The sequence below is a fragment of the Danio aesculapii genome, chromosome 12 (genome assembly GCF_903798145.1).
Source record: "Danio aesculapii chromosome 12, fDanAes4.1, whole genome shotgun sequence".
NCBI classification, from domain to species: domain Eukaryota; kingdom Metazoa; phylum Chordata; class Actinopteri; order Cypriniformes; family Danionidae; genus Danio; species Danio aesculapii.
This window is the reverse complement of record NC_079446.1, coordinates 26,724,220-26,738,129: the sequence shown is the minus strand read 5'-3', so window position 1 is coordinate 26,738,129 and position 13,910 is coordinate 26,724,220.

Below are 13,910 nucleotides of genomic sequence, written 5' to 3'. Positions count from 1 at the left end.
AGTACACATTAATTTAGCTAATACCTGTTTATTACACAATAGTACACACAGGATGTGACCCTGGACCACCAAGTTGCATGGGTTTATTTTGATAATAGTCAAAAATGCATTGTATGATTCAAAATTATTGACAAACCATTAGAATGTTAAGCACAGATCATATTTCAGGAAGATATTTTTAAAATTATCCTAATGCAAATATATCAAAACTAAGTTTTTGATTAGCAATGTAGATTGCTAAGTACTTCATAGACAACTTTAAAAGGTTCAATATTTTCAAATAGATGCAACTTAGCTAAATGTTGTCCTGTCCTAACAAACACAACCCAGGCTCATTTCTGGAACCGTTCTTCAGAGGACTCGAACCCCATCATTATGGTCAGCTCCTCTCTGCATCTCAAATCCATCAACGTACATGGTGAGCTACTGGACAAACTTGTATTAGCGGGAAAGCCATCCATATGGAGGTAAGCAGCAGATCGGTGTCATACCACACTGTAGCATTCATTTTAAAAACAAAATGCTGCCATACGTACTTCTGGCAACATAATTCACAATCTCCAGAAATGTATATGGCTACATTTTCAGAATAAGCCTATGTTGAACAAACATCATCAATTAATACTTATTTATTCAGCTTTCAGGTGATGTCTAAATCTTATTTTCCCAAGAAATGGACGATTATGTTTTTGTGGTCAATGATCATGTTTTCATAGATACAAGTACTTCATAGATACTGGTACTTATTGTTAGATACTAGAACTATAGTTAGATAGTAGTTATTTATTGTATGCTAGTAATTTTAGATATTATTACCCACACACTGCATCCCTGATGCATAATTATATGCATATATAATTTTTTGTTTCTTTGTTTACTTTTCTGTGAATATGTGTAAGAAAATGTATTTCATAGTTTAAAGAGCTTAATAACAATCATAATATTTTACAACACAGGCTCATTGTGAAAATGTAGCCCTGCGGACGTTGCTGGAGACAGCGAATTACGTAGGCGGAGGTACGTATGGCTGCATTTCATTTCTTTAAACGAACGCTACTGGGCGGTGTGACGCCGTTCCTTTTCGCACTTACAAAACTGACCGCTTACCTCCAACTGGACGGCATTCCAGCTGTAACCAGTTTGTCCCATTAGCGCGCCACGTCTGTCGGCGGATTTGAGATGCAGAGAGGAGTTGACCACGAAGACAGGGGTTTGAGTCCAGTGAAGAGCAGTTCCAGAAAGCAGGTAAGACAAAAACAGAATCCAAAATATAAAAGAAACAAGTGAATAGCAGGGTGAGGGTGTGGTAAAAAAAAAAAGTCAGACGAGGGCTTATAATTTTTTGGATTGCTTTTGAAACGTGTTGGTTGGGTTTAGGGAAGCGGGTGGGCGGATCAAACGATAAAATTGGTTGGGTTTAGGGAAGGGGGAGGGTGGATCAGCTGATCGTTTGCTCAGTCAGTCAGAAAGTCTGTCCAAAAGTGAGTCGACGGCAGCCTCTGGTGGGTTTACGCGAGAACAGCAGGCGCGAATGGCACTCGCGAGGGAAATTTGAGATCTTGAAAAGCGCACACGGTGACCTCTGGTGGATTTGCGAAAACAAAAACTGCAGAAAAACATGCTGCCGGGACGGATTTCGCGGTCTCCAGAAACGTCCGTGGAGGTACGTTTTCAGAATGAGCCTGGGTTGATATTTTATCTATGATGTGTGCCATCATGTTAGTCTGTGCTTTAGTGGAGAGAGCTGCTGGATTTACAACATGTTCATTCATCAACTTCTCACAAAATACATGAAAACAAGTGGCTGTTTAACTGTGAGAAAAGCAAAGTAAACATTCTAGTAAACTAAACCATATCTGATGTGAATAAAGCACATTGTCCTCCATAGACATCAGCATGAAATTTTCCAGCCATAAATTATATATATTTTTAGTACATTTCACATCTAGCGGATGATTTATAATAAGCTTGTTTGGCATGCTGTCTCGGGAGAGAGCCCTAAGCTCAAGGGATTCTCAAGCCCAGGGCTCCCTCCCATTTGCAGAGCAAGAGGGGAAATTGAGCTCAGGTAATTCTCAAAAACTCCCCGCTGATGTGGCTAAATGTGAACTGCCTTAAGAAGGAAAAATACTTATGCTTTGAGCTAGACTATGGTGCCCATTTGGCTTAGTCAATTTACGTTAAGGATGGCTGACAAGAAACTGACGTTTTGACACAGTGTCAAGATCCTGAAGCGCCAGTGTTTCAAAACACTGCACAGAAGCATGATCTGAAACACCCAGGTCCTGTGACTATGGTGATACAAAACACCCAGGTCACGTGACTACAGTGTTTCAAAACATCAGGTCACATGACTAAAGTGATTCAAACCATTGGTAATTTCAGAAGCGTTTCGAGACCTGGTGAATTTGCGCTTGAATGAGGAGGTCAGATCTCATGTAGCCGACTGTGCGTGTACAGAATAACTGTGCTGTAAATGGCCCGGGTTCGAATCCTGACTAGTACAAATACTCTGTAATTATAAATCGATGTATTTTAACAATGTTACTTTTTTATAACCAAACCAAGACATATTTATTCACAAAGTGTTCATTCGCATGTCAGACCATGTTAAAGCAAAATACGTTACAAGAACAGCATTTAAAAACTAACATCCACAGCTGCATCACCCTGGATTCAACCCATTATCTCTGTATGCTAGTCAGGAACTCTCACCACTTCACTAAATCATTGTAAACCCCATTCTACAACATGGGGTTTAATACCTCAGTTTGTGAAACTGTGTCTTTGCTGAAGCTCTTCCAGAGTAATACAAAAAAATGATCACTGGGTGTCTTTGGATAGTGGGAGGAAACCGGGGAACCCGGGGAAACCCACAAGGACACGAGAAGAACATTTAAACTGCACAAAAACGCCAATCGGCCTGGCGAGGACCGGAGCCAGTGGTGTTCTTGCTGTGGGGCAACAGTGCTAACCACTGGGTCGCTGTACCACCCAATCTAGGTAAAAGGGGGAGGAGAACAGGAGGAAGGGGGGTTTCTTCCAGACAAAGATGGTTGTGGAATGAAGAATGTGGTTATTTCTAGTGGCTTAGGAATTGGAGGATCATGTATTGGCTAACGCGGGACCGACTGTGGTCAATCATAAGCACGCGATCCTCTTGAAATTAGTTTATAAATAAACTTAGCTTAAATGTATGAAACCTAAAATAAACATTATTTGTTTGAAAACACTTGTGATTTACTAAAGTGCTGCGAGCGTCTTTCTCCAATTTATTTTTTCTCTGGTTCGGCCATTGTGGGAAAGCAGATTTGAAATTAGCAGCTCATCACACGATGCAGCAGTCAGTGTGGTCCTACACTGTAGGGAACAGCCTAGACTGATCACACCATATGCATGAGTATGTGTCAAAGGGTTAAAAAGGCGATAGTACCTAAAGAATAAATAAGAGTCTGTTAAAACAGATTGCCATACATGATCTCCCTATATAAAATGACCTCGCGTATGAATGACGCTTTCTCTTTGTTTGTATTTTCCACTACTGCACCATAAGGGAATAAATTCAATTATGCAGATTCTCCTTCCAAGTATTCCAGTGTGCCTGTGATCCACTCATCACCTGATTTCTCATAGGATGCATTCAGAAAAAAAACTACTAATGAGAGGGTTTGACTGTAGCACTCGGTTATTCTGAAGAAGAAAAGCAGGCTTGGTGAAGGAGCGATGGTTTTTGGTCTTGCTGAAGGGAGTGAATATGGTCATTAGAGCTGAGAGGGAGGCTGGAGAGCCGTGATCACAGCTCTGATTAGCTCTGCTGTTTCATGTTTCCTACGTGACCTGGTCTTAGTCGAGCCCCACAGTGTGAAACGCTATGCAGGCCCTGCTCGAAATAGCTCCAGCTGGACTCAATCAAGTCCTGTAGATCTCAAGTGCAGGGCCGGTCGCCTGCCTATAACATAACAGACTCATTATGTTGGCTGTACAAAACTAACATGTACTGAAATCCTGTTTAAAGTCCCTGTGAAATTAAAATAACGTTTTTTTAGATGTTAGTATCAGTATGATCTTAAAGTAAACATTACATCAAACTAACCATATTGATTTTGTTAGCTCTTATTGCTAGTTTTGTGGTGAACAATTCATCTGTGCATACATGTCATTAAGAAAAAAATAAATAGTTTGGCCTTCTAGTCTTTAATTGAAGTCTGAAAATGCACTTCCTGTTTGTTTTCAGTTAAATTCTCAGATTACTTCTGTCTGAGGTATTGGGTGTGGTTAACATACTTAACCACACCCCTCCAATTGTCAGTTTTGACAGCGCTGTGATAACAAACAGAAATGGTGAGGAAGAGGTGTCTGTTAGGTGGTAATAACTCTACCCCCATATATCTGAATGAAATACCTGCTTTACTACATCCAATCAACTCACAGTAGAAAAAAACAAGCCAAACCCACCGGTTTCTTATTTAATATTCTGTTTCTTTTGCAGCCTTTAAAGATATCTAAGCTAGTGTGCTACAAAGAGTGACATAAACATCCAGCGCTTGCTATTTGTCACTTCCACCCAAATAGATTAATTAATTTATTCGATGTCACCTCATATTTCAGTTTCTCATCAAGTCTTCGGACCAATCAAATGCCCTCTAGTATCTTACATGTCCCATCCACTTAAAGATGCTTCTCAATTGCTTTTTATTTCATGCGCTTGAGCTCAACCATCTTCATTGGCTGTACTGTAATAAAAATGAAACACTATTGGCAGTTTTTAATGGGAGGAGCTACTCTATGTCCCACCTTGTCTTTGTTTCAGTTGACATCACACATCGAACAGAATTGGACATTTTAAAGCACTTCATCTGTAACTGTATCTCTTAGAATTTTCAAGCAACAACAGAGAAACGTTAGTCAGACTTTCAAGATTTGAATTATGACATATTAGTCAAAGTGATACTACTTAAGTTTTTTTTAACAAACAATTAAAACTACAACAACAACAACACAATAATAATAAATAAATGTTAAAAATCTCAGAAACTTTCACTAATGGGTCATAACTTTTCAAATTATTAAGGTATTATTCAAAGTCTAGCCTTGTAGAACATGCTAATTCATGGTAGCAACAAGCTGGCAACATGAAACAGTCTAAAAATGTGTTAACTCATGAAAGCTTCATGCTAAGTCAAGTTATGTTAAAATAGTGCATATTTCGATATTTCAGTTGCTAATCCATAGTAGAAACATGTCTGCTTTAATGTGTTAAAGGGGACCTAGTTTACCCCTTTTTCCAGATTTAATATAAGTCTTTAATATAAGTCTTTTGTGTCTCCAGAATGTGTCTGTAAAGTTTCAGCTCAAAACACCCATCAGATTATTTATTAGACCTTTCAGAAGTTTGTATTTTATAGTTCTGACCATTAGGTAGCGGTTTTTGTGGCATGTACCTTCTATAGGAATGAACCAGTAAAATTAATGATTCAATGACTCATAAATAGAGTAATTTGCGGCCACATACTGGGGTAAAAATTTTACTTGCAGAAATAATTCTTAGTCTCACCACTAAAGGAAAAGTCGGATCTGACTTCATATATTTCCAAATCTGACTTCACATCCCAGAGCTGTTGAATGCCTTGATGCGAAGAACCATGATTTACAACTGCCATGCCAAAGCTTTGACAGATGCTCAGTGCGGTGTGCACATCTCTAGGCAAAAACAATGAATTCAGCTCAATGCAATATGGTTTATATGGAACATCTTGACATTTTTCAGCTCTTGAGCAGAAAACGCACACACTGTACTGGTGAAATCTGCTTTGAGCTGATTCATCTGTCACAGAAACCTGACTTAACACCCTTGCTCAATGAAGCAATCCTACTAATCACTAATAAAACGCCCACTTAGATTTAGGAAAAAATCAATAACCCATTGCATGCTCCAGTTCAGCTTGAATTGCTAACATTAAAATGATTTTCTCAGTTTCAGCCGACCCTGAAAAGTCATGTTCCTCAAGCATAAGACATCCTGATGAAATGAAGTGCTATTTACACTGACAGAAGGCAACACAAGAGTCATTTCCCGTCCTTTGAAACCCCGGCCCTGTAGAAAATGATTACAATGTAATAGAAAGTGAGTTCAATCAAGCAGGATTACTGTAGAAACCAGAGCATTGGAAATACTAAATGGCCCAGTAATGGTTCATGAACCCACAAACCCATCTCAAAGGACCAGCCGCCATCACAGAATTAACTCTGCCAGCAGGGTTGTTTTCTGACAAAACAGAAACACCCATCTAAAAACACTTAAAGAAACTGTGGCCCAGTGGAAAATGAAGGCACAAATTCTGTGATCAATTTTGCACAGACCAGAGGCCTGAGTTGTATCAGAATCACTCTGAAAGCACCCTGAACTTTAGTAAGGACTTTTTAGGTATAAGTCATAAAATATTTACAACTGTTCTAGTTAAAAGAAAAGCCTGGTATACTTACAATCTCACAATGGCTTCGTCCAACCTGGCATATCTGAAACTATAAACTGGGGATCAAAATTTTTGAACAACCAACAATTTTCAAAATTGCCACTGTTTAGAGCCATTAGAAGTTATCATAACAACAATAAAAGATAATCTTTCGAACGTATTTCAAACAATATTATGTTAAGAACAGTATAAAAAACCTAAATGAGTTATTTGAACTTAATCGCTGATCAAAATTGTGGTACTTTTACAATCCCAAATCAGACGATGTCGGGACTGTGAGGAAAATACCAATTAAAAAAAAGCAGTGATTTCTAAATTTAATTGACTTATATTTCATAGCTGACAATACAACAAACATTATTTAATGTGTTCCTCGTGATTTTTATTTCTTTATTTACTTTTCAAAATAATCACGTATCCCAATTTTGGTTCTTGTAACACATTTCAAAAAAGTTTGGGGCAGGAGCAATTTAGGGCTAGTAATCAGGTAAATTGCAACAGGTGATGTCAACAGGTGATTGTAATTATGATTTGGTACAAAAGCAGCATCCAAGAAAGGTCTAGTAATTTAGGAGCAAAGATGGGCTGAGGATTGCTTGTTTGCCAACAAATATATGAGAAAAATTATTGAAATGTTTAATAACAATGTTCCTCAAAGAAAGACAGGAAGACATTTGGATATTTTACCTTCAACAGTGCATAACACACTTAAAAGATTCAAGGAATCTGGTGGAATTTCAGACGTGTGAAGGACAAGGGTGCAAGCCTAAGCTGAAAAATCATGATCTCGGATTCCTTAGGCGGCACGGCATGGCATCAAAAATCATCATTCATCTATAAGCGATATCACCACATGGGCTCAGGACTTCGTTGTCAAGTAACACAATATGTAGTTACATCTACATATGTCAGTTAAAAATGTACTGTGATAAAAGGAAGCCCTATGTTAACAGTGTAGACTTGTCTGGGCTCAGAGGCACGTGGGATGAACCACCACACAGTGAAAATGTATACTGTGGTCAGATGAATCGGTATTACAGGTATTTTTTGGGAGAAATGGATGCCGTATGCTTTGGACCAAAAAAGAAAAGGATAACCCAGACTATTACCAGCGACAAGTCCAAAAGCCAGGGTCTGTCATGGTATTAAGTTATGTGAGTGCCCTTGGCAAAGGTAACTCGCACTTCTGTGATAAAACCATTAATGCTAAAAAAAAAAGTACATATGCTGCCTTCTTTTCCAGAGACACCCATGTATATTTCAACAAGACAACGCAAAACCACATTCTGCACACATTACGAAGTGCTGGCTTTAGAGGAAGAGGATACAGGTACTTTACTGACCTGCCTGGAGTCCCGAAATGTCTCTAATAGAGGATGTGTGGTGCATTTTGAAGCGCAAAATGCAACAACAAAGACCCCAAACTGTTGCTCACCTTAAGACTTGTTTGCAGGAAGAAAAAGGCAAAATTACACCTGAAACACTTCATCACTTAGTGTCTTCTGTCCCTAAACTTGTTTAGAGTGTTGTGAAATGTAATGGCAACATTTTTTTTAAAGTGGGTTCTAAGAACCAAACTTGAAACACGTGTTTATTTTGAAAGAAAACAGCAAATATCATGAGGATCACATTAAATAATGTGCTGCTGTACTGTCTGCAGTGAACTACAAGTCAAAGTAAATTTAGAAGTCACTACTTTCTTTCTTTATTTTCGTTTTCAATTGTCTCAACTTTTTCTGATTTGAGGGCTGTATTTGATTAACTGACAATCCTTATTTAAAAGAACATGATTTAACTTTGACCACTAGAGAGTGAATATTCACAACAAACAAAGGTGTAGTTTGATGATGCCAGTGTGGTATCATTGCAATTGTCGTCTTCATTACATCCTACAAGACCCCTGCAAAAATCATGTTCATGGATGAGCTAAAGTTTTCAAAATGTAATACCTTATGCGATGAGTGCACGTGGATAGTCGAGCTGTGCCTTTGCACAGTCACACTTCACTGTAGCTTGGGCGGAGCCTGACGTGCACTTTTTAAAAAATTTAACTACACATCGCAATGATGCAGAGAGCAAGATCTGTGATTGGTCAGATCAGTAGTGGTGACAAGTATAGGTGGGGCTGAGAGCCAGGGTAGTGGAGTCATGCCTGTGGTCTAACGGCTTAACAAGTGTGGACCCATGGAGGATACTTTTGTTTCAGTGTTTACTTTATGATTAAAGTTGTTAAACGTTTGCCAGTTCCTGCCTCTTTTTTACTTGAATGAGTGTGAGTTTGAGCTATTTCTACAGAAGCATCGAACTATAGTATAAACCCAAAACACCTGCAAAGAAACTTGACACAGAGGATAATTGAAACCCCACTAGCTACTACATACTGTTCTGAAGTGTTTTGCCAGCGCAGCACAGACAGAACACAGAAGTATAAATGCTCACAATGCTGTCTGCTACATGCAAGACATGTGCTGTGGGGTAAGGCGATCACTCGACACATAAGTATAAATTATGCTTAAGGCTTTATGCTTAAATTATGCTTAAGGCTTTATGCTTTATGCTTAAAACTGTCAAAGTGAAATAAGACCGCTGAACCAATTGCTGATAAGAAAGGAGCATTTAACTGGTCATCAAACTCTCTGGTTTTCAATGATTTTGTAAGATAGTAGGTTGTCAAGATGAAGGAAAGGATGAACCTTTCAGCCATTGCAAGATGTTTTTCCCAAATCAGTGATTGCTAGGATAGAATATCTTTATAATGTCCTATAAAAGGCTGGTCATCCAGAAAAGACAAATGCACAAGAGGACAGAATAATGCTGAGTATCTCACTGGGTAATCAGTTCAGCACTGTAGTTGGAATTGCCAGTTCAGTGCTCATCATGATTTAAGGACCTTTATCTCTGCATAGTGAAAACTTCTGCAGTGACCAACTCTTCATCAGCAGAAAAATAAAAAGATTTCACTAACCCTTGCTGAAGAGCATGCTGTGTGGACCAAAAACTGATCCAAAGTTCCCTTTAGTGATGAAAGCAAGCTTAATTCATTTGTATTTGATGTGAGCAAAAGCTGAAGGAGGAAGTGTCAGGGTTTGGTGGTGTTTTTTGCACAACAGCATTTGAGTCTCTTATAGATCTACATGGCAGAGTGAATGCAAATGTTCATCAGAAGCTCCTTCTGCATTCATGGCCCAATCAGCCAGAAATTTACATGCAGGATAACGAGCCCTGTCACACACACAACAAACCGAAAACAGTTCCTTGAAGTTTAAAACAAAAATATTGGCCTGAGATTTAACCCAAGTACATGGTAATCAGCCTCATGTTCTGCTGTTTACATTGCCTCGTACTTAAGCTGAAATTGTTTGTACATGATTTCTGGATCTGTTCTGTTAACCCTGTGGGGGTTTGACTTCCTGCTGCTTTCCCCGCTCTGTCATGGACAGACGCATGGAGTTTTGCCTAGAACAGAACCATAAAGCTAACACCAACTGCATGCTTAACTCTTTCTCCACCAATGGTGAGATATCTCGTCAATTGAGAGACAACGCTTCCCTGTCATTGACAAGTTTTTATGGCAATTCCTGTAGATGTATTGCGGTAAGGAAAGCTCTAGTCAAGTGCATGTCTAGAATGAGTTATGCGATTTCTGGGTCTCCCAAGTATGAAATGCAAGAATGATCAGTGTAGCACAGACTGCATGTAAAAACGAAGAAATATACAGCAAAACAGGCAGACCTTGATGGACTTGGATTCTGATCACACTAGGGATGCACCGATACCATTTTTTTGGACCTGATACCAAAATTCTGAGTATCGATCAATACAGATCCGATCCTGATACTGTGCCGTTTTTTTTTTATTTTTATTTTTTAACATAATACAATTTTCTATAGTTTCTATAGTTCTGGCGATAATCTCAAATAATATATCTACTTTAGTAAAAATAACAGACCTACAGGCCTACTGCATACGTCAAACGACACAATCGAACTAAAAACATATTTGCTGTACACTAAAGGCTACATTATTTGAACATTCATATTGACATTGATAGGATCTGTTGTGGTCCAGCTTATGTTTCCTTTTTTAATATAAAGATTTTTCTTTAAAATCTGTAATTTGCTACCATTATTGGCCCCAATCATGGGTAAAATAACTAGCCTTTTAACAAATCCTGATATTTTCCTGCAGGTTTGATGCAGACTAAACTAAGGCCAGTTTTACTAAACAAAAAATAAAACACTCCCTCGCCTAAACAATACAAGTGTGATGAAGAAAATGAAAGCACAGAGAAAATCTGATGCTCAAGACATAATCTCTAAAATAGTAACTTATATTAAGCATGTAGCAATTAAATGACAGGTTTGTGGTACATCGATTACAGTGGAGCATTAATAAAATCTTTTTTTCCATGGAGCGAAGCAAATGATCCACCCGTTCATCTATTTTTATCTGAACATTTTTTGTTGTCTGAAAAATTATCTTTTTGGAATGAATTTCGTTTGGTATTATTTCTCTTCATCTTTTTGCTTAGTTTTTAATCTCAATGTTTATGTATATTTTGTTGGTCAGTTATCAACAAAATAAACAAGATTTGAGGTAAAGTTCAAAACAAGGTCCGCTTATATGCTTTAGCGCCAAAACAAACTAATATTATAATATTAAAATAATAATATAAATAAAATTACAGTTAAGTTTCAGAGTAGCCTTTATTAGGCTAAAAATTTTCTGTTGATGACAATACATATTGCGTCCGTTAGTTTCACTTTTATTAATTTAATTAACTATTTTGACCACAATGAGCCAGGCTTCACAAACTATTTACAGCACTGAAAGTATTCCCCTCGAAAGAATAAACTGGGTCAGAAGGATGAGAGAACAGAAACTCATTGTGAGAATAATTTTACGGATAATTTCTAAATAAAGTTGATCAAATCATTATTAAACTGGTAAGTGACAAGTCGATCTCTCTCTTTTGTATGTTGCAGTGCTGTATTTATTATACCATATAATTGTAGTGTATTGAGTGTGAGATGGGACTCAGATATCAGGAATGTGTGTATTTTGTGTTGGCCACTCTTTGTATAACCCTGAGTTACTTTTTGGTTGGCCATCTCTCTGTTTTTAATGAGTTTGTTTTCATTAATGCAGACTAGTCCAGTAAAAAGAAAGAAAGAAGAAATACCCGCATGTGTTTAGGATTTTTTTCTTAGCGCAAACGCAACAGTAATCTGGTAGTGTTTGCGTTGCTTTGGCTTTTTCAGGGGTTAATTATTGTGATCTTCCGATTGCAACAGAAAAATACTGGGAAATGTCTCTAGACTGATGGCATTTCATGTTGTTCAGTTTTATAATCTCAAAATGTCAGCAAAATCACCTGTTTTGTGTTTACTTTAGATAATACGATAGAGAATAATTCAAACACTAGCTCTAAAGTGATGTGTTTTTAAGGTTTCTGCTGTTCTGACGTCAGCTGCAGATGTGAACGAATGGCAGAAAAAAGTAGTTCCTCTTACAAAAGGATTTTTACACTCTCCGTTTGATTTTTTTTAATTATATACACGATTTTGCCATCGAACTGTTGTAAATCACACTAGCAGTGCGATATGGCTGTATATCATCACTAATGGGACAGTAAGACACACGCCTCCCTCCAATGCCTGTACATCCATATCGCACTGCTACTTGTGTGATATTGCTCATATATCAGGTGTTCAAATATTTATAGCAGGAAAATAATTTGTCAAATTTAGATGAAAATCATCAAAACCGCTGGCGGTTGCTGGAGGAGAAAGAGTTAAATATACATCCTGACTGAAATAATGAAATGGCCAGTCTGACCTAAACTTGAATTTTTGGAAACCCCTTGGTGACAAAAGGTATGGCTAAGAAACCAACTCCAGTCACCCAACTGTGAAAAGAGACTAGAAGAGTGGACCGAAATCAGCAGAGCAGTGTGACTTTTTGCTACAATCATTGCTCTTCTCTAATTGTGATCACAGTGCTTTCCACTTTTCCATTCCCTTCCCTTCCTTGATTGAAACATCAAGTATTTCTTTCGTCTCCCTGGATGTGAACAATGTTCCCAGGCTAAACTTAATGCCCTCAATAAAATATAACTTCATATTTCAGAATGAAATTAAAAATTCATGTCCATTCCTTCATAAGATCTGTCAAGAGCGTGAAGCTGCTTTAATATTAAAATAGCTCTTGTTTCTTTCTCGTTCTCGCAGCTGTAGGGGAACTTCTCAAACGTAGCTCCCCAAAATGCTCATCACTCAGCCTGATATATTAATGCAGACTCCTGTGGATTTGATTCAGCATAACAAGTAGTAGTATATTACAGCACTCAGACAACTCGGAGCTTTATTTAACACAAAAAGAGACATATTATAGGTCTACAGTGATATAACACCTCCTTCTCTAATCTTATCCCTGCTGTTTGTCTTTCTCTTACCATACATCTCATTCTCATCAATATCCATGAGAGTGAAAATTACAGCTCTGCACTCGATGACTGTCCTGGGAGAAATGAATTGATAAACAGACAAAGCCACTTCGTCTCTTGTTTAAAGGGTAAGTGGCACTTAGACATGCAATGCAAAAGCATTAATGCAAAAATCTCCCTCCCACCTTCCCATTTCCCCTCAGTCATCGCCCTCGAGATCACAAGTGTCAGAAAAAAAGATGCCACGTAGCTACATAAAACTGAAGAGGAATAAGATAAAAAACAAAAACAAACTCGTGACACATGCTGGGGGAAAAATCACGACAGACACATTTAGAGAACTAAGATGAATAGATGTGAGGATTTGTGAATTCGAGATTAGTTTGGCCTGACATCGGACTACTAGGCCGCAGGCGACCAATTACACTCCCCATTGCTGGAAAGGCAATGTTTCACAGAGCCATACATTATTTATTAGCCCTAATACTCGCTGCACCTTTTTCTGTGAGTCACAGCACTGTATTTCGTTTCGTCTCTACATCCCTTTGGTGCTTCTGAGTCACCTGGAATCCTCTTTTACCACAGAATATTTTCTTATAAAGTTCTCAAAATTTGTGCCATCGATTAGTTTTCTCGTAGGCTGCTGTGATTCATAATTTTTAATCTTCAAATATTAGGCTGTTAACCCACAGTGAATTCTTTATCAAAGTGCTCCAGCGGTGAAAAATACATTTGATTGCGTTTTAACGAAGCATCACTCTGATTCACTGACAGAAACAATTGGATTTGCTTGGTGTTGGTATGTTGGCGTGTTTTAATAAACCATTTGCGCCATCTATTGGTTTCCATTGGAACTGGTTTGAGATTGTCCATGATAAAATTGTAATGGGTCGACACGGTGGGTTAGTGGTTAACAGCACTGTGGCCTCACAGCAAGAAGGTCGCTGGTTCGAGTCAGTTGGCATTTCAGTGTGGAGTTTGCATGTTCTCCC